This window comes from Rhinatrema bivittatum, chromosome 7 (genome assembly GCF_901001135.1).
Source record: "Rhinatrema bivittatum chromosome 7, aRhiBiv1.1, whole genome shotgun sequence".
NCBI lineage: Eukaryota > Metazoa > Chordata > Amphibia > Gymnophiona > Rhinatrematidae > Rhinatrema > Rhinatrema bivittatum.
This window is the reverse complement of record NC_042621.1, coordinates 195,337,148-195,362,095: the sequence shown is the minus strand read 5'-3', so window position 1 is coordinate 195,362,095 and position 24,948 is coordinate 195,337,148.

Genomic DNA, 24,948 nt, shown 5'->3' with positions numbered 1-24,948 from the left:
CTGAGGCCTGGACTGCAGGCTTGGACCTGACTCTGGGCCGAGGCCCAGGCATCAAGAGCTGGACTCCAGACCAGGCTGTGGCATCGGGCCAAGGGCCAGGCCCCAGCATTGGGCTTGGGTCTGGGCCCAGGCCTAGGTGTTGGGACTTGGCTTCCGGGTCGGGCCCCAGCATCAGGTTTGGATCTGGACTGAGGCCCTGGCATTGAACAGAAACATAGAAACATAGAAATGACGGCAGAAGAAGACCAATCGGTCCATCCAGTCTGCCCAGCAAGCTTCACACTTCTTTTTTTCTCATACTTATCTGTTTCTCTTGGCTCTTAGTAACCTTAGGTTCTATTTCCCTTTCACCCCCACTATTAATGTAGAGAGCAGTGTTGGAGCTGCTTCCAAGTGAAATGTTAAGTTTGATTAGTTGGGTAAGCGGCAGCATAGCTCTCTGCCGTTGAAGCAGAGATGTGCCTGAAGTATGAGTTTTTCTTCTCCCCTGCCGTTGAAGCAGGGAGCTATGCTGGATATGCATTGAAAGTGAAGAATGCCTTGAAAGTCACATTAACTATCAAATATTGAAAAACCTAATAATTGGTAATTGAATAAGCCTAATAATTGGTAATACCTATAGCCCATGAACCCATCCCTGTTTTTTTTTCTTTTTTTAATTGGAGATGGCAGCTCTCCATCCTTCCGCTCCGTGAAGGTGGAACACCAACCACTGGCCACTGGCATCCCGCTCCGTGAATGCTCTGTGGCTACTGCTGCTCCGTGCAGTGTTTTGCTGCCTGATCTTTATACGCGTCCTCTAGACCTGATGGATCCACAGTGTTTATCCCACGCCCCTTTGAAGTGCTTCACAGTTTTGGACTTCACCACTTCCTCCGGAAGGGCATTCCAGGCATCCACCACTCTCTCCGTGAAGAAATACTTCCTGACATTGGTTCTTAGTCTTCCTCCTTGGAGCCTCAGCTCGTGACCTCTGGTTCTGCTGATTTTTTTCTGACGGAAAAGGTTTGTCGTTGTCTTTGGATCGTTAAAGTTTTTCAAGTATCTGAAAGTCTGAATCATATCACCCCTGCTCCTCCTTTCCTCCAGGGTGTACATATTGAGATTCTTCAATCTCTCCTCGTACGACATCCGATGAAGACCCTCCACCTTTCTGGTCACCCTTCTCTGTACCGCTTCAATCTTGTCTCTGTCTCTTTGTAGATACGGTCTCCAGAACTGAACACAGTACTCCAGGTGAGGCCTCACCAAGGACCTGTACAAGGGGATAATCACTTCCCTTTTCTTACTCGATATTCCTCTCTCTATGTAGCCCAGCATTCTTCTGGCTTTTGCTATCGCCTTGTCGCATTGTTTCGCACCTTAGACCGCACCATTGAGACCACAGTGTCATGAGATGCAGTGTCATATTTGGTAAGTATGTGGGGTGGGTCATTTGGAAATTTCCCGGACTTGAACATTTGTTCGGGTCTTACCCTAGGCCTCAGCATCACACTTGAGCATAGGCTACAGACCCTTTGTCGGGTCACAGCCTATGTTTAGGTGAAGCCCAGGCCGAGGCACTGGAGTTGCACTTGGGCTTAAGCCTGGACCCCAGCTTTGGGTCTCAGTCTACTCCCTAGGCAAGACCCTGGCCTCTGGCCTAGGCCTAGGCCTAGGCCTGACTGGTGACTTTTTTTTTTTTAAATAGGTTTTCAAAATGAAATGAGATTCTGATTAAATTTCATCGGAATTTAACTTGTTCCATTTTTAAATGATAGGAAATAAAATAGGAAATTTTCTTCATTTTTTATTTTGTTACTCTTGAATGCCCATCCCTAGTGATGATTGTTGCAACACATATTCCCCTAATTCAGAGTGGGAGTCTTTGTTTTATGAAAATATAACTGAATATTTGTTATCTATTAAGTTAAATTCCTTTATGGAGGGCTTTAATGTAATGGTAAAACCTGAACTGGAAAATACATCAAATTCTGGGACTGTGCTGAAGAAGCAAATCTTGAAATTGAATTGTATGATCATAGCTTTGAGTTGGTAGGTGAATGGAGAATATTGCATCTATTCCAAATCAGTACCTGTTCTAGAATAGATCTGATCCTGTTGGAAGTTCCTTGATGGTAAGGGTGCTGGATGCTGAAAAATATTTTCTGGAGAGACCGTGCATCTGTTTGGGAAGAGCTGAGGAAGTTTTGGGTGGAAGGGGGATATTCAAGAGTATTTTAAGATAAGTGCTACAGGTTAGGTGAAACTCCAGAATGGGATTATTTAAATGCAATTCTGACAGAGAAGTTTTTGGGATGGTCTTCAAGGATGAAATGACAGATGGAGAAGAAGACTAATATGCTGCTGACAAAGATTAAAGATTTGGAAAAGAAGCATTTAACAGCATTTATAGATGATATTTAACACCATGTAGGCTAAGCAAAATATATAAGAGCACTATGGCTGCATGTTGGAGAGGTGGTAGAATGGGTACAACAGGATATATTTGGTAGAGATATGCTATTATCTCTAAGTTTTGGAAGAAAGTGCAGAATATTATATGGGAAATTAAAAAAGTAAAAATAGAATTGAATTCTAAGGTTTGCTTATTAAATGCTCCAATAGACAAAGCATCATGGAAAAAAGAAAGGTTGATTCTTCAAATAATATTAGCAGCTAGATGTGAAATAGCCACTTACTAGAAGAAACCCCAGACCGCTGATATTTTATCTTTATATAAGCCCCTACAATGGGGGGTGGGGAGGCGAGTGGAGAAGATAGCAGCATTACAGAGAGATAGGATTTTAGAACTTGAGAATGTGCAAATCTGGAATTAAATTAATTCTATAGTGGACTGAGGGGTAGGTAGGGGAGGATAGGGATCTGAGAAGGGGTGATTTTGAATGTTGTTACAGTATATGCTGTTATATTTAAATAATACCTATGTTCAGTAATAATGAGGATTTTGTTATTTGACTTTCAGCAAAATTTAATAAAAACTAAATGGAAAAAAAGCTATAATAACCAAACTATACACACTCCAAAATACTGTCACACACACAAAAAAAGTTACCGACAACAGGACATGGGAACAAGATTCCCTCCTCCTATCCTCGCTACAGTGGTTTACAATTTCCTTGCACAATAAATGTAAAATCTTATTTCTCTATTTAAGGGCACTGAAGTGTATGAACTTCACTTATTAGACAGATAAAGTAAGAGGTTACCATGTCATCCAAAACCTGTAATCTAGCCAAAATCAACGCCTGTCCACTCCCTCTCTGAAGACCCTCTGTAAAAAAAAAACTCCAGGTCTAGAATTTTAAAGGGACTAACACGAAATCTGTGGAACCCTTTCCTGCCATCCTTCAAGCTGCCAATACTAGATGGTCTTCTGTTGCCAACTGCTCATTGGCACGACCATAACAGACCGGTCCTCAGCAACCTCCAGTAGGCCAACCAAGCAGAGGATGTCATATGTACTGTAGTACCTCAACCCTTGAATGATCTGTAATATTAATGCAATAGCTCTTCCCTATTATAATTTTATTGGACTATGTCAATCCCCAAATTCAACTGTTATGATTTTGTAATTTCTCAAACCTATGATTTAATTGTAATCTAACCCTATTATAAACTGGTTTAAAGTGGCTGACCAGCCATGAAACATGGAATATTAATCCAAAGTAAAATTAAATTAAATGCTATAAAATATGATAGCATATTTATAGCATGGTAAAGTTGCTTACTTTATTTATTTATTTATTTATTTATTTAATAACATTTATGAATCACCTTACAGATTACAGTAAACCTCTCAAAATGATGTACATCTCAACAAAAAACATTGAACATCGAATTAAAAAGATAATTGAAACAAAATCAGTAAGAACATGGGAATAGAAAAAAAAAACCCAGACATTTAAACTGCAGTCATATGGTGGCTGATGAGCTGATATCCTTCAATACATGAATACCAGATTGTTGGCCATCTGAATTCAGAAGCCTTTTTATTATTATGTCAGTATTTGAGAAAAGATGTATAACTATCCCAAGACTAGTCTCCAAAAGAGATTATAAACTGTTAAAGTGGGTAGGAAGATAAAGTGACAGAACAAATCATGCGTGGCTATAAATCCTTTATGAAATGGATTGGCCCGAAAGGTCACAACAAATGAGATTAAGTTTCGTCTCAGTAAAGGGTCCTAGGTGAAGGAGACTGGTTATTTTTTATCAGACTGATCGAAGGTCTGAATAAACAGCTATGCCTTAGCCTTTTTGCAGAAAGTAAAGCAGCATGAGTCACAGTGAATGGGCCAATATAACTCATTTCAGAGTTTGGGAGCATAAAAACTAAAGGATCTCTGCCTTGCACAGATTAATTTTGCAGTAGTTAAATGGTGGGGGGTGAGGAGGCAAGAAGGGCTATTTGTAAAGAGTGGAATTATCTAGAAGCTGTGTTAGAGGTCAGAAGCTGTGAGAGGTACTCTGGGGCCTGAATGTTCACATATTTGAAGGTGAAACAGAGATCTTGAATTTTATTCTGGTTTCTATTGGGAGCCAGAGCATTTTATATATCATAGGCATTATGTGATCTGAAATTTTGGCTCCCAGTAAGAGTCTGGCTGCAGTGCTTTGCATGAGTTGCAACCATTTTAAGTTGGTCTTGGAGATACCATTCAGTAGGAAGTTGCAATAATCAAATCAACTGATGATTAAGGCATGGATGATTAAAGCCAAGTTATGGTGGCTGAGGGAGCTACGAAGTTGTCTGATCTGGCATAGATGCATGAAGAAGGTTCTCACTACTTTGGTGATATGGGACATCATCAAGTCAAGTTGGACTCACCAGCTTCAAACCAAATCTTGTGGTTAGACAGTGGTTTTCGAAAGGGATAGCATAAGGAGAAAAGGATAACCCTATCAGCTCATTCAGAGGAGTTCCAATTTGGAAGGGTAAAGTTTAAGTTTATGCCTGCTTAGCCATTGGGCTACAGCTGAGAGACATCTGTTGAGATTGGTAGTTGAGGGTTTGTTTGACTCCTGTGTTAATACAAAGTTGAATAACATCAGCAAACAAGTAACACTTGATGTTAAAAGTCTAGATAAGGTCACAGATTGGTTGAACATAGATGTTGAAGAGTAATAGGGAAAGGAAAGAGCTCTGGGGGACTCCACAAGTGAGGATTCTGGAAGTTGATAATTTGTTGGCCCATCAAACAGATTGGGTTCTCTTGGATAAGAAAGACCATGCAAAGATACTTTGTACTATATATTAAACATTTTTTGCTTCTCTTAAACTGTGATAGTATTATCACAATCAGTGTTATGGTCACTGAAATAAATGTGATAATTTACATGAAAATGAATAATAATAATATAAACAAATAATTTTGTATGCCTTTCCAATTTTAGTACAAGTTGGTTTATAATGTTTTTCAGGTACAAAGTCCTTGTCCTCAAAAGCTTATAATCTAAGTGGGTATCTGAGGCAACAGGAGATAAGTTGCGTTGCCTGAGTCACAAGGAATGTCAATGGGAAAAGTGGGATTGAAACCTTTGATTCCTTGGTTCACAGTCCATTGCTCTAACCACTAGGCAACTCCTCCTCCCTTGAGGCCATGCCTCTTCTTGAGTGAGCTATTATCGGCAAAGTTTCATATTGTGTCTGAGGATCACTCAATAAAAATTGTATTACAAAAAAAAACAAAAAACATTCCACTAATATGCACAAAAGTAAGGTGATTCAGCATTTATAATATGAAATTTGTTGGAATAAAATTTTCAATTTGAAGAGTAGTATTAGGTGCAGGGACAAAGATTGGTACCTTACATAGAACATGACGGAAAATAAAGACCATACAATTCCTCCTCCCCCTCCCACACCCACACACACACACACATACAATCTACTCATACACATCTCCTGCTCAGCTTTATAGTCCCTTCCTTTCCCTAAATCCCATGTTTTCTTGAATTCTGATACTGTCCTGGTCTCTACAACTTGCCCAGGAAGGCTTGTTCCAGTGTCTACCACCCTTTCTTAAAGAAATATTTCTTTAGGTTACTCCTGAGTCTATGCCTTTCACCCTTATCCCATGACCCCTAATTCTTGAGCATTCTCTCCATTGAAAGAGGTGCAAATGTCACGTCATACCCTGATCTTTTTTTGTGTGCTCTGACAGCAGCAGTAGTGGCAAACAGAGAAAAGAGACAGAAGAAGGAAAGGATTCCAGAAACTGCAAAAAAGATGGGAGGAAAAGCCCCACCAAGTACAACAGAAAAGTAACTCTTTGGTAATTTTTTGGTTCAAATGCCTGATATCTTTTCATAGATGCTCAATTTCTTTTCTTCTCTTGGCTGTACTCCTTATCTGGATCTGTCCATAAAGGTCTAATGCTCTTGGAGGGGTGGGAATCATAGTTCCCTCTAAATTGAGCACGTGAACGATTGCTCATTCATTTTGGAGCATTGCTCACAGGTTTTACATGGATGCTCACATAAATTTTTCTTTGTGCTATACAGTATACAGAAACGCAATGCTAATACTAGCACTCAAACCACATGAAATAAATGTGCACCCACCTAGTCACTCCTTGGAGGGAGCATTGGTGGGGAGCAGCTGGCCAAGTTCTGTAAATGATACTGGAGTGGGGTGAGGGGTGAAAAAGTAAGAGGGGCTTCCGAATGAAGGGGTGGGAGGTATATATGGCAATGGGCTGTTTGACAATTTCTTGCCTTCCTCCTTTCCTCTTGATTTTTAGCACTCACACTTTTTATCATACACTTTTTACCACTCTCCAGCCTTACACTAACCATATCACAAACCAGATTTCATAGCCATCACAGAAACACTGTTAAGAAACACCGACCAAATCTTAATCATCCAAATCAATAACCCCATCTACAGGACATTTTCAATCCCCTGACCAAAAAAGAAAGGAGGAGGTCTAATGTTAATCGTAAAAAATAACCTACAGATGAAACTACTCCCAACCAACACCCACCCACCACTGGAAATTGCACTATTCGACTCACCTTTACTACAAATCTGTGTGGTATACTGCCCCATCATCTTAGGAGACTTTAACATACACATTGACACAATCCCCCTCTCCCCACATGCAATGCAATGCAGACGCCCTATCAACCCTAGGACTAAGACAAATCATCAAAGACCCAACACACAAAGCAGGTCACACATTAGACCTCATCATCAATACTAAAATATGGGCTAACTACCACACAAATACCACTAATATCCCCTGGTCGGACCACTCTCTAATCTACACCAACCTGTTTTCCAACTGTAAACTTACAACAGAAAAAAGCCCACCTAGATTCTTCTCCTACCGGCCACCCTTCAACATAGAGTCACTCCAAGAGAATCTACAAACAGAACTAACAAACATAGATCTATCTAACGCAGAAAATGCCACCTCGTCCCGGCTCAACATCACTAAAACAATAGCAGACAAGATAAACCCCATAGTAAAGAAAACAATAAAAACCCCAAAAACCCAAAACCAATGGTACAATGACAACATCAGATCAGCCAAACGCGAACTCCGAAAAAAAGAAAAAACCTGGAGGAACAACAAAACTACACTACTGAACGCCTTCCGATCACACTTAGCATACTACAAAAAACTTATCCACAATGCAAAAAAAGACTTCTAATAAAAAAAAAAAAAAATAAACAAATTCCAACACAACCCAAGAATGCTCTTCAATATTGTACATGGCCTAACCAAACCCTCCAAATACCAGACATCACCAACTTCCAAGCTCTCAAGCAATGACTTTGCAGATTTCTTTAACGAAAAAATAAAAAACCTCATAAACAACAACCTCAACAACAACACGCAAGACCCGAAAATACAAATCAATCAAACACCAAGCTGGCCCAACTTTGATTCAGCATCATCACTGGAAATCCAAAATATCATCAAAAAAATGAACCCAGCTAAGGACCCTATCAACAGCATACCCATACAGATGATCAAAGCCATCGAACCATCAATAACAAAAACGTTAACCAACATTGTGAACCTATCCCTCACAGAAGGAAACTACCCCGACTGCCTAAAATCATCAATTATCAAACCCATACTGAAAAAGACCAACCTTGATCCAGAAAACCTACTAAACTACTGACCCATATCAAACCTACCATTTATTGCCAAAATTATTGAAAAAATCGTCCTCTCCCAACTCAGTGACCACCTGGAAAGGAACAACATCCTACTCCCCACACAATTCGACTTCAGGAAACAACTAAACACTGAATCACTACTCCTATCTTTAAACAACACCGTGTTCAATGGATTTGACAAAGGCCACAGCTACCTTCTATTTATTTATTTATTTATAACTTTTTTTATACCGAAGTTCAGGTAACAGAATTACTTATCACTCCGGTTTACATTATAACAAGTAGAAAACAATGACAACATATGTCTTACAATGAACAAGGGAGTGAACAACTTGGATAATATAACATAACATAACTAGGAACAGTAGCAGTATGCACTATTAGAGCGAGACTAGCACATGGGGAGGGAGGTTTGCTAATGGGGGGGGGGAAGGAAGGTTGTTCGTGGAGGGGGGGAGGAGGGAGACATTTCTTATTGATGAGTAAAAACATGAGCATAGGTTCTGGACGTCAACAGTATAAAAACAGTCTATGGGAGCTGTGGAAGACTAATAAGTTAAGGGAATGCTTGACCGAATGTTCTTGTCATACTAGACCTATCAGCAGCCTTCAACACGGTAAACCATTCAATACTGATTGACCATCTATCTGAAATTGGTGTAAGTGAAAAAACCCTTCAATGGTTCTCATCCTATCTATCACAAAGGACCTACCAGGTGTCAATCAACGACACCCTCTCAAGGAAAATAAACCTTGACACTGGAGTTCCCCAAGGCTCAGCACTATCAGTGACACTCTTCAACATCTATCTTCTCCCAATATGCCACCTCCTCTCAAACCTTAAACTGACTCACTTCATATATGCTAATGACATCCAAATACTTATCCCAATACACAACTCTCTGGAAGATAACTACAAAAAAAACTAGCCAATTACCTCACCAAAATAAAGCAACTACTAACCAACATGAGACTTATCCTAAACATTGATAAGACAGAAATAATCATGCTGGATTATTTGTTAGCTTTGTTAGCTTTGTTCAGCTAACAAAGGTCTATTAAAAATTCCACCTACACGCCACAAACAACTTACCTCAACTCGGAAGAGAGCCATTTCCCTAGGAAGCCCTGAACTCTGGAACACCCTCCCAACCGAACTGAGAACACAGCAAAACTTAAAAACCTTCAAAAAAGAACTAAAAACTTGGATGTTCACTAAAGCATACCAAAACACCCAATGACTCTATGCTACATATAAACATGCAGAACCAATCCTGTACAGTTTAACAAATGAACTATGCTTATAATGACTACGATAACAATGTTAACAAGCACGTGAATTTCTGTACACTCGGTTAAACATCGATACTTTGTAAACTGTTGTGATGGCGAAACCGAACGACGGTATATAAAACTCAATAAATAAATATACACACACTCCACTCTAGTACTTCAAAGACAAAAAAGACCAATAGAGAGGTAGAAACAACTCAATAAAGACTTTCACAAACTCAAACATCCCAACAGACTTAGACAAGTCAAGAAAGAATTAGACAAACAATAAACAACATACCCAGAATTCAATCTCGTCTCTCTTTCTCTAAGCACCATTCTTCCATGTTTAGTTCAAATAGTTCTCTATTCACCTCTTACAGCACTGAAAGCAAATACAGGCCGATGCAATACCATGCGCTTTCTGCAGTACATGACTCAACATGGTATTGGATGCACATTTTGAATGTGCGTCCATAACCCTGGTGCAAAATGAGGGTCAGCACATCTAAAACGCACATCTAATAGATCATATAGCTAATAGAGCTCATCACATAAAAATTCATGTTGATGATCTCTATTAGCTACAGAGCAGGTGTTAATTTTTGAGGAGTCCAAAAAGTATAGAGAAAAGCAGAAAATATTGCTTTTCTGTACTTCCTCTGACTTAATATCATGGAGATATTAAGTAGGTGGAATACAAAATGGAGAACTGTGAAAAAAAAAAGTGTGCTGGAAGTCAGGTTAGGAAAAGAGATGCTCAGTTAACAAGCATCCATTTTCCTAACCTGTAGTTGTACACAGGTTAGGAAAACAGATGCTCATAAAATTGAGCATCTGTTTTCATAACCTGCTGACAGCCACCTTTCCTGGGTTCCCACTACTGAGGAGGCACTAGAGGCACACAATTTCCCCTAGCACCTCCTTTTTACCATGAAAGCCCATTTGCCTATTGCATCAGGCAACCCAGAGAGATCAATTGACGGTGTTAAGAGAGCGGGCGCTCAATCATGAGCACCCATTTTCCATGTGCCGATATTGCATTGGCCTGATAACTGTGAATTCCTGGCTATTATTATCCTATTTTAGATGGTGAAGTTTTCAATGATATTTTATGTCTCTTGTTTGGTCCAAACACTGCTTTGGTTTTTATCTGGAGACTTTGCTCCATTTTTAAAAGTGAAAGTACCCAAGTGGTTTCACTTTGAAAATTATCTTGGGAAAAATTATTCATATACGTTTGAAAATTCAAACGTGCATAAGTACAAGTCCCTTCTCAACCTTACCTCCCAGGAACACCTTTTCTCACCCTGGCCAAAGTTACTCATGTACTAGTAATATGCACATTAGATTACCTATACACAAGGAGGGCAATTTTCATAAAGATCATTTTTGCAGATAAAAACACTGTTTCACCTTTGGAAATGGCTTTCAGAATTATCTTCCCTAGGTTTACTTTCAAAACCAATTTTTTAAAAATATATTTGTTTGCCATCATGTTTGTGTCACAAAATGTGTTTGTAATAATTGAATAATATATATATATATATATATATATATATGATTAATTTGATGATAAATTATTTAGTAAGGTTTCTAAAATTGATATTAGCTGCAAGAAACTTTGTGATTCGCTTACAAATTATCCAATATCACATTTAATGCCAAATCTAAACATGTAACATTCCTTAGGTAGAATAGCTTTGTTGTTTCACCATTCTGTTTTTATTAGAATTTCTGATAAAGTTCTAATATATGCTTCTACCAGAGTCATCATCAGTTTCCTGGTCAATTGTTTAAATTGGCTATATCTGTTTTCCAGGAAGAACTTTTTACTCCTCGTCAAACTGACAAATTTCAATGAGGCGAATGCAACTTTTTGAGCATTAAATCATGTTACCTGAACATTATTTCTTGTCAAGATTGTTTTATTTTTCTTGGCTTGCCAGAAGTCGATGCATTTCCTTAAATGAATGTATCTAATATAAAGACAGAACCACTACTTTGGAGGTACAGGCAGGGAACAAAGTAATCACAAACTAGTGACAGTTCAGTTACCTTAACTGAATCTTAAAATACAGAAAAGCATTCACTATTCAAACATTCATTAGTTCTTCAAGAAAAGAACAAAATCATTCTAAATCTCTAAATTTGCTTCATTGTTCAGCAGTCTGTGCATGCTATTCACTAAATTGAAATCATGTTATAATGTAAAATAGGGCGATCGAATGTCGGTATATAAAATAAATAAATAAATAAATAAATAAATAAAAATGAAGAGATGAAAAAGGATCACTTTGCTTATTGCTATAGATATATTTTCTGAAAACAGGTATGGAGTTGCTGCCGATCAGAGGATAATCAGGATCTCAAACTTCACAAATCATTCAATAGTTTATAGACAAAACATTCAACTAAAACTAACTAGGGTTATATTTTTTTAAAAATTCCAAGGTGTCGATTCACTCATTTTGAGGCTGGAAAGGAAGCCATGATAAATAGCTATTCAGAAATGCAAGTAAATCAATAAATTTTCTCTTCAAGCAGGAGTAGGGCTTTTGGAGGAGGCTGAATAAGGGCAAGTAGGGCACATATGATCATATGAAAAGGATTTTGGTCTTGCTCTACTCCATACCATGGAATACATTAGCTGTCTCATTTTACAATGAATAAACATAAGAACATGCCATACTGGGTCAAACCAAGGGTCCATCAAGCCCAGCATCCCGCCTCCAACAGTGGCCAATCCAGGCTACAAGCACCTGGCAAGTACCCAAAAACTAAGTGCATCCCATACTGATGCTAGTAATAGCAGTGGCTGTTTTCTAAGTAAACTTGATTAGTAACAGGAAATGGACTTCTCCAAGAACTTATCCAAACCTTTTTTAAACCCAGCTACATTAACTGCACTAACCACATCCCCTGGCAACAAATTCCAGAATTTAATTGTGTGTTGAGTGAAAAAGAACTTTCTCCAAGTAGTTTTAAATGTGTTACTTGTTAACTTCATGGAGTGCCCCCTAGTCTCCCATGCTCTTGCCATCTTCCTCTGACCTCCTCCATTCTTTATCTCTATCTCTCCTACCTAAGATTCCTTCTTCATATCCCTCTTCAGCAATCTCCTTTCTTACCATTCAAAGATCCCTTCCTCTCCTTTTTCCCAGCTCTAACCACTAAAATCCCTTTTTCCTTTAATAAAGAACCAAATTAATTGGACATACAAATGTTAGCAAATTAATTTATCTTTATAAAGTTAAAAAATACATTATTTAAATTGCAAAATTATGCAAATATGCTGCAGAATTGCTGCAGAATTTTTAAAAATCTGCCACAGAATTTGCCAGCTCTTGCTGCAGAATCTTGAATATTCTGTCATAGGAAACTGAGGGCTCTGACTATGATAAAATGAGGAAAAATGAATAATTATAAAAGTTTGCATGTGGCATGTTGTGCCAGAGGTGGACCCTTGCGCTAAGGTGAGGTTGACGCTACCCGTAGGAGGAATCCTACGGGTAGCGCACAAAATGACGCCGGCCGTACGGCAACACGATTCGACTGCAGGAGGTCGTTCCGGACATCCGCTGGACTTTTGGCAAGTCTTGTGGGGGTCAGGAGGCCCCCCCAAGCTGGCCAAAAGTCCCTGGGGGTCCAGCGGGGGTCCGGGAGCGATCTCCTATGCTCCTGATGTCGTTTTGCCGTACAAAATGGTGCCGGCCATACGCTGTATGGCCGGCGCCATTTTGTACTGCAAAACGATTCGAGTGCAGGAGGTCACTCCCGGACCCCCGCTGGACTTTTGGCAAGTCTTGTGGGGGTCAGGAGGCCCCCCAAGCTGGCCAAAAGTCCCTGGGGGTCCAGCGGGGGTCCGGGAGCGATCTCCCACGCTCCTGACGTCGGGGGACAAAAAACAAAATGGCGCCGGCGCTACCTTTGACCTGTCATATGACAGGGCAAAGGTAGCGCCGGCGCCATTTCTACAACGCACCGCAGGCCCGAGAGTAAAAGATCACACGGGACCCCCGCTCTGGACCCCAGGTAATTTAAGGCATTTTGGGGGGGTTCGGGAGGGTGGGGGATTTATTTTAAAGGGTCGGGGTGGGTTTTAGGGTTGTTTTAGTGTGCCAGTTTTTCCGCCCTCCCCCTTCCCCTCCCCCTTCCCCCGATTTACGATTTTTGACAATAAATCGGGGGAATTCCTATTGTATCGCGCTTCTAACGATTTTTGACGATTTAAAATATTTCGGACGATATTTTAAATCGTCAAAAAACGATTCACATCCCTAATATTGTTACAACTTACAATTACAAGATAATTGCATAAGACAACTGTAGGCAGTATATCTTAGATGATGACTATCCTAAATAGCAAAATAAGCCTTGTATCAGTCAATAAATGAAAACTGGAGAGAAATCCACAGCATGTAAGGGAGAAGAAACAAATAATTGCAGATCTAGGACTTGCAGTGCTATTCTGTTCCAGGTGGTAGCCACAAGGAACCAAGGAAAAGTCCTCTGTAGTGAGAACAGCATTGAAAACAGAAATGCCGATGTTCAGAGAAGACCCCGACAAAGGCCTTTTTGTTTCACCCAATGAGGCTTCATCAGGGGGTGTAACAAATGGGTTTCTACAAAAATAGTAAAAAAGCTAATATGAAATGCAATAAACGTTGAAAACGCTAAATAAAAACAGTTTAATTATTTACTCACAGAATCATTTTAACCAGAGTTAAATCCCACAGCCAAAATCAATATTACACACAATATCGAGGATTACATTTTTTGTATTATCTGAAAAAAATTTGGATAAATAACAAATTTTTAATCGCATACTTCAAAAGAGGAGAAATAAAGTTACCTGAACGGAACTAACCTGAGCCTTCCTCTTGCTGTCACAATACACGGGAACCAGAAATGAGGCTAGCCATGCTCAAAAAACTAGGACCTTAAATAACCAAAGGGTTACAGCATAATTGGGAATAGTTGTGTGGTTTATGACTTAGGGCCGCAACTTGCGATAACAGCCTTTCGCATAGCTGATATCGCAATTTACGATACACATGCTTATTAGCATAAGGTACACCCCTTTTTGGTATCGCATGCGATACCAATGTGATATTGGAAAATGAGGCCCTTAGTAAAAAATTACCAAAACTGTAAAAAGTATGAATATTTAAAATGATTAGGAACACAATTTTATAAAAACATGTTTTTGTATATATATGTAGGCATTACAAAAAAGCCTCCCACTCTATAGCTGAATTTAATCTATGGGGCAACAAGGTTTGCCATTCCAAAATAAATTGTTGCTTATGGTGCCGCAGAAGCACTGAAACATTACCTCCACAGGTATTGTATAAACGAAAGAGGACAAAAAATTAGACATCTGTAACATAGTTACATGCGTTATTTGTTTAATATGCTCCTTGTTATACCTTTTGCTTAATTGTTAAGAACTTTGATTTTGATGATTTTATTTTTGTAATCTCTTAGCCTCAGGTACAAAAATGTTAGATTGTAAGCCCTTTTAGGTGATAGTGAATTACCTATTGTACCTTATTGTAAACCGATGTGATATCTCTTTTTGAAATGAACATTGGTATATAAAAATCGTAAATAAATAAATAAATAAATAAATAAATAAATAATAGTGAGAACAATCCAACCAATGTTGTACAATGGGTGCTTCGACTTTTCTAGTCTGAATACAGCTTTTGTGTTGTATTATTCGTGTCTTCACTGCTAATTTAGTATGACCAATGACCACAAAGTTGAAAATCAAAGTAGAGATAAGGATGTCAAAAATGTTGAATCTAAAGGACATTGGAACATACAGCACAGTTCTGGCAAGCAAATTATTCAAATGGTTTGGTGGAGCAAAGGGTAGGAGCAAAGGGTAGGAGGTCTCGGTACCACAGACCCCAAGAAATCACATTGGTGTGATCCCTGTATTTGGGCAAAAAGAGGAAGTGTCTCAAAACCACCCCTCATTTGCAAAATATGCCAGTGAGACTGCACAATATTTTGTATTTGATTAGAAACTTGCGTTTAAGGTAGTATAAAAATTGGACTGTCCTGTGGTTGCCTGGATTGTTTCTGTAAAAGTAAGGATCTGTTAACATACAAGGCACGTTTGAATGCCCTGCATATGGTCTTATGTGGATAGTCTCTATCAAGAAAATTCCGAAACATATGCTGAGATTGATCCTTATAATCATCAGTGGTTGCACACAGGCATCTTAAACATAAGAACTGACCAACAGGAATATTGGATCTTAAATTTAGAGGATGAAAGCTCTGGTATTGAAGAAGGGTATTTCTATCTGTAGGTTTGGTGAAAATAGAGGTACTGAGAGTATTGTCTTGTTTAATAATCCAAAGGTCCAGAAACAAAATCCATTGAGCATGATGATTAAATGTTAACTGTAAATGAGGATCCTGTATATTAATCCACTTTAAAAATAAGTACAGAGCTGACATAGAACCATTCCACAGGAAATAAATATCATCAATGAATCGGACCCATAAGCTGTTTTTTCCATGAAACGGGACATATACATGATTTGTTCTTCGAAAAAAGATACATACAAACATGCCACAGAAGGAGCCATGGTTGCCCCCATAGCCGTACCACAAATTTGTTTATAGTAAACATTGTTGTACATACAAATTTTTCTTTAAGGGCTATGTAGGCTAGACTAACCAAAAAATGACTAAAATCAGCAGAAAAATTGTGGTGCTGTAGAGTGTTCCATATAATGTTCAAAGTAGCATCATGAGGGATACTGATATACAAAGAAGAAATGTCAGCTATGATTACAATAAGAGAAAAAAATCAAGTTGTAGATTTTGCAAGGATTGTATCAAATGTGCAGAGTCCCATATATAGGACCTACTTTTGGTGACCAGCGGACGTAAGAAAGAATCAACATATTTTGATAACAGCTCCAATATTGACCCAATGACAGATACAATGGGATGTTCTGGTGGATGATTAAGCGATTTATGAAGTTTTGGAATGGTATAGAAAACCAATATTCAAGGAAAAGGTTCCAACAAAAAATTATATTCCTTCATGGTGATGAACTTATGTGTAATCCCTTCATCAAGTAAGAGTTGAATTTGAACTCAGAGCTGAAGTGTTGGATCAGATTCAAGTTTTAAATAAAGAGTCAGATAGTTGGTGTAGAATCTCCTGGTCATAATTATGGGTATTCTGTACAACTATCCCACCACCCTTATCAGCGGGACGGATGACAATAGTTTGATCTTGAGCCAGTTTAATACAAGCATGGGGCCAGATTTTAAAAGCCCTACACGTGCCGGGCCTATTTAAAAAAGGACTGGCGACACATGTAAAGCCCCGGGATGCTTGTAAGTTCTGGGGCTTTAGAAAAGGGGTGATCTGGGGGTGGGGCGGGGCCAGAGGCCTTTGACACATGGCCATTGCTGCTGTCAGAGGATTGCGTGCCGGCGTAAAACAAAGGTCGGGGGGGGGGGGGGGGGTTAGAGTTGGTCAGGCTAGGGTGAAGGGAAGTTCCCTCACAGACTGCTCTGATTTCGGAGTGTCCTGGGAGGGAACGAGGGAAGGCTGTGCGGCTCGGTGAACGCAAGGTACACAATTGTGCACTCCCTTGCAAGTGCTGACCCCTGATTTTATAACTTGCGCATGCAAGTTATAAAATGAGGTGTACATGTGTGCGTATCGGGTAGTGCGTGCACATGTACACCCGCGCCCCCTTTTAAAATCTACCTCTTGGTGTTCTTGAAAAGTCAAATTCTGTGATAGATGGGGAATATTAGATTCAAGGATCTGTAAATCCTGAAGAATTAAATCTTGAAATGTAGAGATCAATGAGTCGGGAGGTCCAGGAGGAATCTATTTAGATTTGTTACGAAGCAGATTCTTAGATGAACCTTGAGAAAAACATGGTGAAGAAGCAAAAAAATGCTTAATCCATAAGTGTCGAATAAACAGTTGGACTCTAATAGAAAAGGAATCATACTGAGTAGATGGAACAAACGACAGTCATTTTGATAATAAAGGTAATTCAGCAGGGACTAAAGTGTGGTCAGATAGATTAAATACCAAAGAAGCCTTTAGCGCTGAGACAGTCTGGTGCACTTCTCGTGAGCCTGATAATATGTTTGGTGATGATATTATTCCAAAGGGTCTGATGGATGAGAAACACTAGATGGCAAATCTGATATAGGCCCTGGAATTGCCAAACTAGCAATAGAAGACTTAAAAGATACCTTCTTATGGGCAGGATTTTTGTTTCTACTTAGCTTGCCGAATTTAAAGACAACATGGACAAATAATGGGCTGAATTAAAAGCCTCAAAGATAAGAAAATTACATTGTGATGAGCATGATTATTCAAAAGGTTTTGAATATCCCTGGATGGATAAATCTCGCCCTATACGTAAGTTCCTACATTTGATTCATCTTCTAGTGAGTCTTCTGATGAAGAGAATCCTAATAATAAAAAAATGTCTTGCCCTAGCTTGATGAACTCTCTACCAGGGTACTATTAAATTAGGGTGAGAGAACACTATACAAATCTCATCTTTGTAAGACTTTTTTCACTCCAAATGATGTCAAATCATCACTGAGGTGTATTGTGCTGTTTGTACGTCTCACTATGCATGTAAAACTGGCCCCAAAACCCAAAACCTCACCTTGAGTTATTAGGGGCCTTCCTATAGTGAAATAAATAGTTGACTACTATAAAGGCCTCCCCAGAGGCTCTCTCTCTCTCTCTCTTTTTCTACTCCACTCTACTCTACTCCTCTCCCCTCTCCAAGTGCAGAAATGGCTGAAATGCAATTTGCAATCTTTATACCAAATTGTGTTATGTCCGTTTCAGGCATATCACACAGCTTTATGCCAGGAAAAATGGTGTAGTTGTTTCCGACATTAAAAATGTGCGATAGCGTGCTTTACACTATCACACAGTGCAATAATGTCCCTCATTTTTATTAATTCCATCCTAATGACTCCCCAGTCCTGCCCCTTTGAAATAGTTTCATTCGTACCATGCGAAACTGTGACTATTGCATGTGTTCTGGTGTTAACGCATGCGTTATGGCATTATTGCAGACGTTAACACCATAACACATGTTGATGAATGACCCTATTAATATTCAGTAGTTCTGGTAAACATTTCTCCATGAAACTTACTGAATCAACTCCATCTACCCCCTCATGAATTCCCAGTATCCACAGGTTGTTTCTTCTATTTATTTTTGTTAGGTCCTCCAAGTCTCCTGTGAGTGTAGTATTTGATTTTGTTTTGACTTGTAACTGTGTCATCTTATCTTCCAGCACCCCAATACATTCACTCAATTGTTCCATTTGTTTTTTTGAAAGATTTGCATTTGAGCTGTCTTCTGTGATGGAATAACTTTCTTTGTCTCCTTGATAGGCTGGTGATTATCATTTACCATACCTTTCATGCTTGAAGCTCTTCCATTAATTATCTCAGTTAAGGTAGGTTCTGTTTCTTTGTCCTGCATTACTTTGTAAGCATAGAAATAAATGTCAACAAATAAAAACAAAAAAAATATAAGATGATACCTTTTTATTGGACTAATTTAATACTTATTTGCCTTGTGAGGAGAGGATGGGTCAGGCTTCATTTCCCTTCACACTCTGTGAGGCCATAAACACTCTTTCAGTTTTATTACCTATAGCTACATCCATCTGTTGCTCTGTAACTCAGACAGCTGAGAAATCACTTTTAAAGCAAGAAATGTTTCTCTCTGGCAGTGAAAACATCCATGTTTTGTGCAGGAAAACCCACGGAATTCCAGCTCTAACCTTCCATCCAGCTGAGCAGCTCACTAGCACCCCTCTCAGGCCCCTTTAAATGTTAATGGGACTTAGTATCTCCTCGGGCAAAAAAAAGCATCCCACTCCTGTCACAGTGTCTGAGATGGCCTTCAGAAAAAGATGGAATTATGGTTCTTTTCTCCTGAGGAGTAACAAGGCACAGGAAAAAAGACCTAGAGGCCAATATTCACAGGCTGGGAACTGGACAAGTTAGCTGGCTAACGTTAATTGGATAAATTATCCCATATACTCAGAGGGATAAACCTCCCGCTGAATATGAAACTATAAAGTTATCCCGCTACATATGCACCAGGTAGCTTTAGGCCTAACTGGCCAGTGTTTAAATATGGCCAATCAGGTCTAAGGTTGGTTGGCCTCATGTGGCCGTATAACTGGCTACTTCTAAAGATATACGAGTAACTAGCGCTCTTTACAAAAATAAATGCATTAAAATTGTGGGACTCCCAGCCTGAACCCCCCTTCCCAAGTATCAGTCAACTGCTGCTGCAGCCCTTTGCCCAACCCCTTCATCAGGTACAAGCAGGGCCAGTGCTAACTTTTTTGCTGCCCTGTGCAACAATTACAGTGCTTCCCCTACCCCCTACCCCCTACCCCCACTCCTTTTATTCAATCTCTCTTCTGTGCCCACCAAAAAAATCCCAAACTCACTCCAGCGATCTAAACTTTAAAAACTGATTCTCTCCCCCCCCCCCCCCCCCCCCCCCCCCCAGCTGTTCATCCCCTCCCTGGGAAACCATGGCCAGTGCAAGGGTATTAGGTGCCCTAGGCAAACTTTATAGCCTTGTGCACATACACACACACACACACACACACACATAGACACTCACCCCAGCCCTCTCCACACACACAGTTATGAATTATGCATTTATAATAGATTTTGTATGAAAAAGAACAATCAAAATACAGTCTTCTGAGGTAAAATATCACTTGCATTATGTTATATTTATATGTACTATATGGTGCCAACCAGAAATCCCTTCATAAAAGACACTTGGAACCCGTATGATCGTAGGCCTATTGTAACACATGTTGGGTGTGTGCTTGACCTTCAGAAAGCCATGAGTAAACTGAATTACAATTGCAATATAATAAACCTTCCTTACCAAAACAGCTTCAACCGTCAGCGCTCAAACAGTAACTATCCTACTTATGAAGTGGCAACTCTGCAAATTAAAGCCTGGGTTTTCTAAAATCGCAGGCCTTAGTGAATCGGTGGGAGGGCGAAGCGGGGGGGGCGGGCCTGCGAAAGCCAGCAGCGATCGCACCTCCGCGGTGCTATCGCTGCCGGCTTTCGCACCCAATAGCGCCACCGTGAAAGGTGGTGCTATTGGGCGCGCTACTGGCGGCGATAAGGGGTCTTACCTTTTGCCGTCATCGATCGTCGCGGAGTCCACCCCAACTCCGCTCTGACTCCTCCCCTTCTGGTGCGGACTCCGCCCCGACTCCGCCCCGATCTAGGTATTGCACGCAAAAAGGGACTTTTCGCGTGCGAAAAGTCCCTTTTCACGTGCGATCCCTTTAGAAAATGACCCCCTAAGTTTCAGGCCCTAAAATACCAATGCACCTCCTGTTAGGAAAATAGAACAAGTCAGGCTGCTATAGATTCCTACACAGAAATTACACTCTAGCAGAATATCTTACCTCAGCCTTGCATGCAGAACATTAACAAATCCTCATCAAATACAGAACAGAGTAACCATAAATAAAAACATACAGGCTAAAACTGAACTGGATACCGCAAGAAACCAGACCCTCTATGCAGTGCAACAATATAAAAATAGTCCCATTACTATTTCTCAAATATCAAATAAAAAAATATAATAAATACATAATCAATAGAGTAAAAATATACTAATAATATTTCAAATATAACTGATGAATACAAAAGCAAATATATAAAAACGTATATACAATGATTTTAAATATCCCAAACTTCAATAAAATATTTTAAAACAGTAGACACATCCAACAACAACCAAAAAAGAAACTAATAAGGATAAAAAAGAAAAATTCACACACACACATGCATCCCCCCAAAGGAGGTTCCCATTCATTCACACACACACACACACTCACTGCCCCCCTTGCCCAGTTTGCTTCCTGCCTCTAATCAAGTAAATGCTGCTTCTGCCTACTCCATACAGAGAGACTGCAAAATCTATTGCAGAGAATTCCCTCCACTCCAGCCTTCTCCTGGACACTGAGAACCTCTTAACCAAGCCGCAGAGCAGGAAGAAGCCTGAATCAAACTTTGGCCACATTCAGAGTGTGAGCTTTTTCCCCCAGCACTGCTGCCCAAAAGGGGGGCTTATTCAGCAACTTCTGCTCCCCACCTCCAGCTCATGTGATTTCCTGGCTCCCCTCTGAGCTGCTGCCATGTGAAGTGGGGAATCGAGGGGAATGATAAAGCTTTTGCTTACTTTAAGATCCCAGCAGTGGTTTACACGGTAGCCGAACTGGCATTAGACAAAATAGACAGCAAACAAGTCACCAGTGCAATCAGTCCCTCCTCACACCTGTCTGTCTCTCTCCAGTCACCCCCCACACCAGTATCTCACGTTTACCAGTCAAACCTAATTTCATTCTCTCTCTCTGTCTCACCAGTCACCCCAACAGTCTCTCACTCTAGCTCTATTACCAGTCCCCATCCACACATCCCTCTCTTTCACCAGTAATCCCATGCCCCCAACCAGTCTCTCTTTCTCATCAGTCACCCCTAAACAATCTCTATCACTCCTACCAGTCACCTCTCACACCAGTTTCCAACTCTCTCTCACCAGTTACCCCGCATACCAGTCCCTCTCTCTCACAGTCCCCCACTACTCCAGTCTCCCTCTATCTCACCAGTCATGTCCTAACCAGTCTATTTCTCTTTCACCTGTCACTCCGCATACCAATTTCTTACTCTATCAAGAATAACTACCTTAGACCAGTCTCTCTTTCTCACCTGTCATTCCCAACCTGTCTACTTCTCTCTCTTTCTCCAGTCACACTTGAACTAGTCTCTCCCTTATCATGCCCCTTCCACATCAGTCTCACTTTATCTCACCAGTCACTCCATCTCCAAGTTTCTGTCTCTGACCAGTCACTCTGCAGACCAGTCTCTCACTCTTAATAATCACCCCTCACTTCATTCTCTTTCTCATCAGTCACCCCAACCAGATCTCTCTCTCTCTCTCTTGCCTGTCCCCCTCTATCTCAGTCTCTATCTTTCTCACCAGTACCCCCATCCCCAACCAATTTCTCTCTCTCTCTCTCTCTCTCTCTCATGAGTCACTCCCCAGTGTCCCAGCAGGAACCTAGCTGTGGCACTATCTGATGATGTCTGCAAAATCAGTCCATTTAAGTCTGCCTCACAGAGTAATGGATGCCTCAGCAATGGGTCTTCTACATTGTTGTGCTGTGCATATTGCTTTAGTTCCTGTCTGTTCCAGTCCCTGCCATGTTCCAGTCTGTGTCCCTCTCCCGCTCCAGCCCTAGTCTCCATGTCTCATTCCCTGCTGTGTTTCCTGTCTTGACCTGATCTTGCCCCTCTGTCTTTATCTTGTTCATCTTCTGCCTGACTTCCGGTTATGACCTTTGCCTTGGCTTTGACTACGCTTACCATTTGCCTGCCCTGACCACTGCCTGGACCTTGATTACACTTGCCATCCATCTTCTGTGACCACTGCCTGGCCCTTGACTGTGCTTGCCATCTCACTGCCCTGACCACTCCCTGGACCTCAACTACACTTGCCATCCCCTTGCCCTTACCAGTGCCGGGACTTTGACACCATTTGTATGTAGTCTTCCCAGACCTAAGCCAGCAGAAGAGGACTGGAAGACTCATCTGAATATTCTATCCAGCAGACCCTGGGAGAGGACTCCAGAGGTCACAATGAGCAATCCAGGCTTCAAACTCCACAGTCCCAGTTTCCAGAGGCCCTGCACCACTTGCAGCAGAAGAGGACTGGAAGACTCAGCTGTATATTCTACCCAGCAGCCCCTAGAAGAGGACTTCAGAGGTCACAATGAGTGATCCATGCTTTTAACTCCACAGCCTTAGCTTCCAGAGGCCCTGCACCACTTGCAGCAGAAGAGGACTGGAAGACTCATCTGTATATTCTACCCAGCAGCCCAGACTGCATAGTGCTGTGGAGGAACCAGCTGTCTTGGTACATATAGGTACCAATGGCATAGGAAAGTGCAGGAGGGAGGTTCTGAAAGCCAAATTTAGGGTTTTAGGTAGAAAGCTGAAATCCAGAATCTCCAGGATAGCATTCTCAGAAATGGTCCCCATTTCACATCCAGAACCCCAGAGGCAAGCAGAGCTCTAAAGTTTCAATGTGTGGATGAGACAATGGTGCAGTGAAGAAGATTTTAGATTTGTTAGGAACTGGGCTTCATTTTGGGGAAGGGAGGGCCTTTTCCAAAAAGATGGGCTCCACCTTAAACAGAGTAGAACCAGGCTGCTGGCACTAACCTTTAAAAAGGAGATAGCGCAGCTTTTAAACTAGATAATGGGAGAAAGCCGATAGTTCCTTAGAAGCATATCATTCAGAATGATGTATCTTTTAAGAATACTAAGAGAACATGGAAAATAGGGCAATGGGGATCAGATGCCTTTAAGTAAAGTGCAGAAAGATTCCAAATTGCCCTTGTCAGCTGATGAGCAGGTTGTTAATACAAACAAGAAACAAACTTTGAAATGTCTGTATACAAATGCTAGAAGTCTAAAAAATAAAATGGGAGACTTAGACTGTATAAAACTGGATGAAGAGGTTGATATAATAGGCATCTCAGAGACCTGGAGGAAGGAGGATAACAATAGGGATGTGAATCGTTTTTTGACGATTTAAAATATTGTCCGATATATTTTAAATCGTCAAAAATCGTTAGGGCCATGATACAATACCAATTCCCCCGATTTATCGTCAAAAAATCGTAAATCGGGGGAAGGGGGAGGGCAGGAAAACCAGCACACTAAAACCCCCTAAAACCCACCCCCGACCCTTTAAATTAAATCCCCCACCCTCCCGAACCCCCCCCCAAATGCCTTAAATTACCTGGGGGTCCAGCGGCGGTCCGGAATGGCAGCGGTCCGGAACGGCCTCCTGCAATTGAATCGTGTTGTCTTCAGCCGGCGCCATTTTTAAAAATGGCGGCGCAAAATGGCGGCGGCCATAGACCAATACGATTCGACTGCAGGAGGTCGTTCCGGACCCCCGCTGGACTTTTGGCAAGTCTTGTGAGGGTCAGGAGGCCGCCCCAAGCTGGCCAAAAGTCCCTGGGGGTCCAGCGGGGGTCCGGAAAACAATCTCCTGCCGCAAATCGTTTTCCATACGGAAAATGGCGCCGGCAGGAGATCGACTGCAGGAGGTCATTCAGCGGGGGTCCGGAACCCCCGCTGAACCCCCGCTGAACGACCTCCTGCAGTCGATCTCCTGCCGGCGCCATTTTCCGTATGGAAAATGGCGCCGGCCATTCGCGTACTGCCGGCGCCATTTTCCGTACGGAAAACAATTCGCGGCAGGAGATCGTTTTCCGGACCCCCGCTGGACCCCCAGGGACTTTTGGCCAGCTTGGGGGGGCCTCCTGACCCCCACAAGACTTGCCAAAAGTCCAGCGGGGGTCCGGAACGACCTTCTGCAGTCGAATCGTGTTGGTCTATGGCTGCCGCCATTTTGCGCTGCCATTTTGAAAAATGG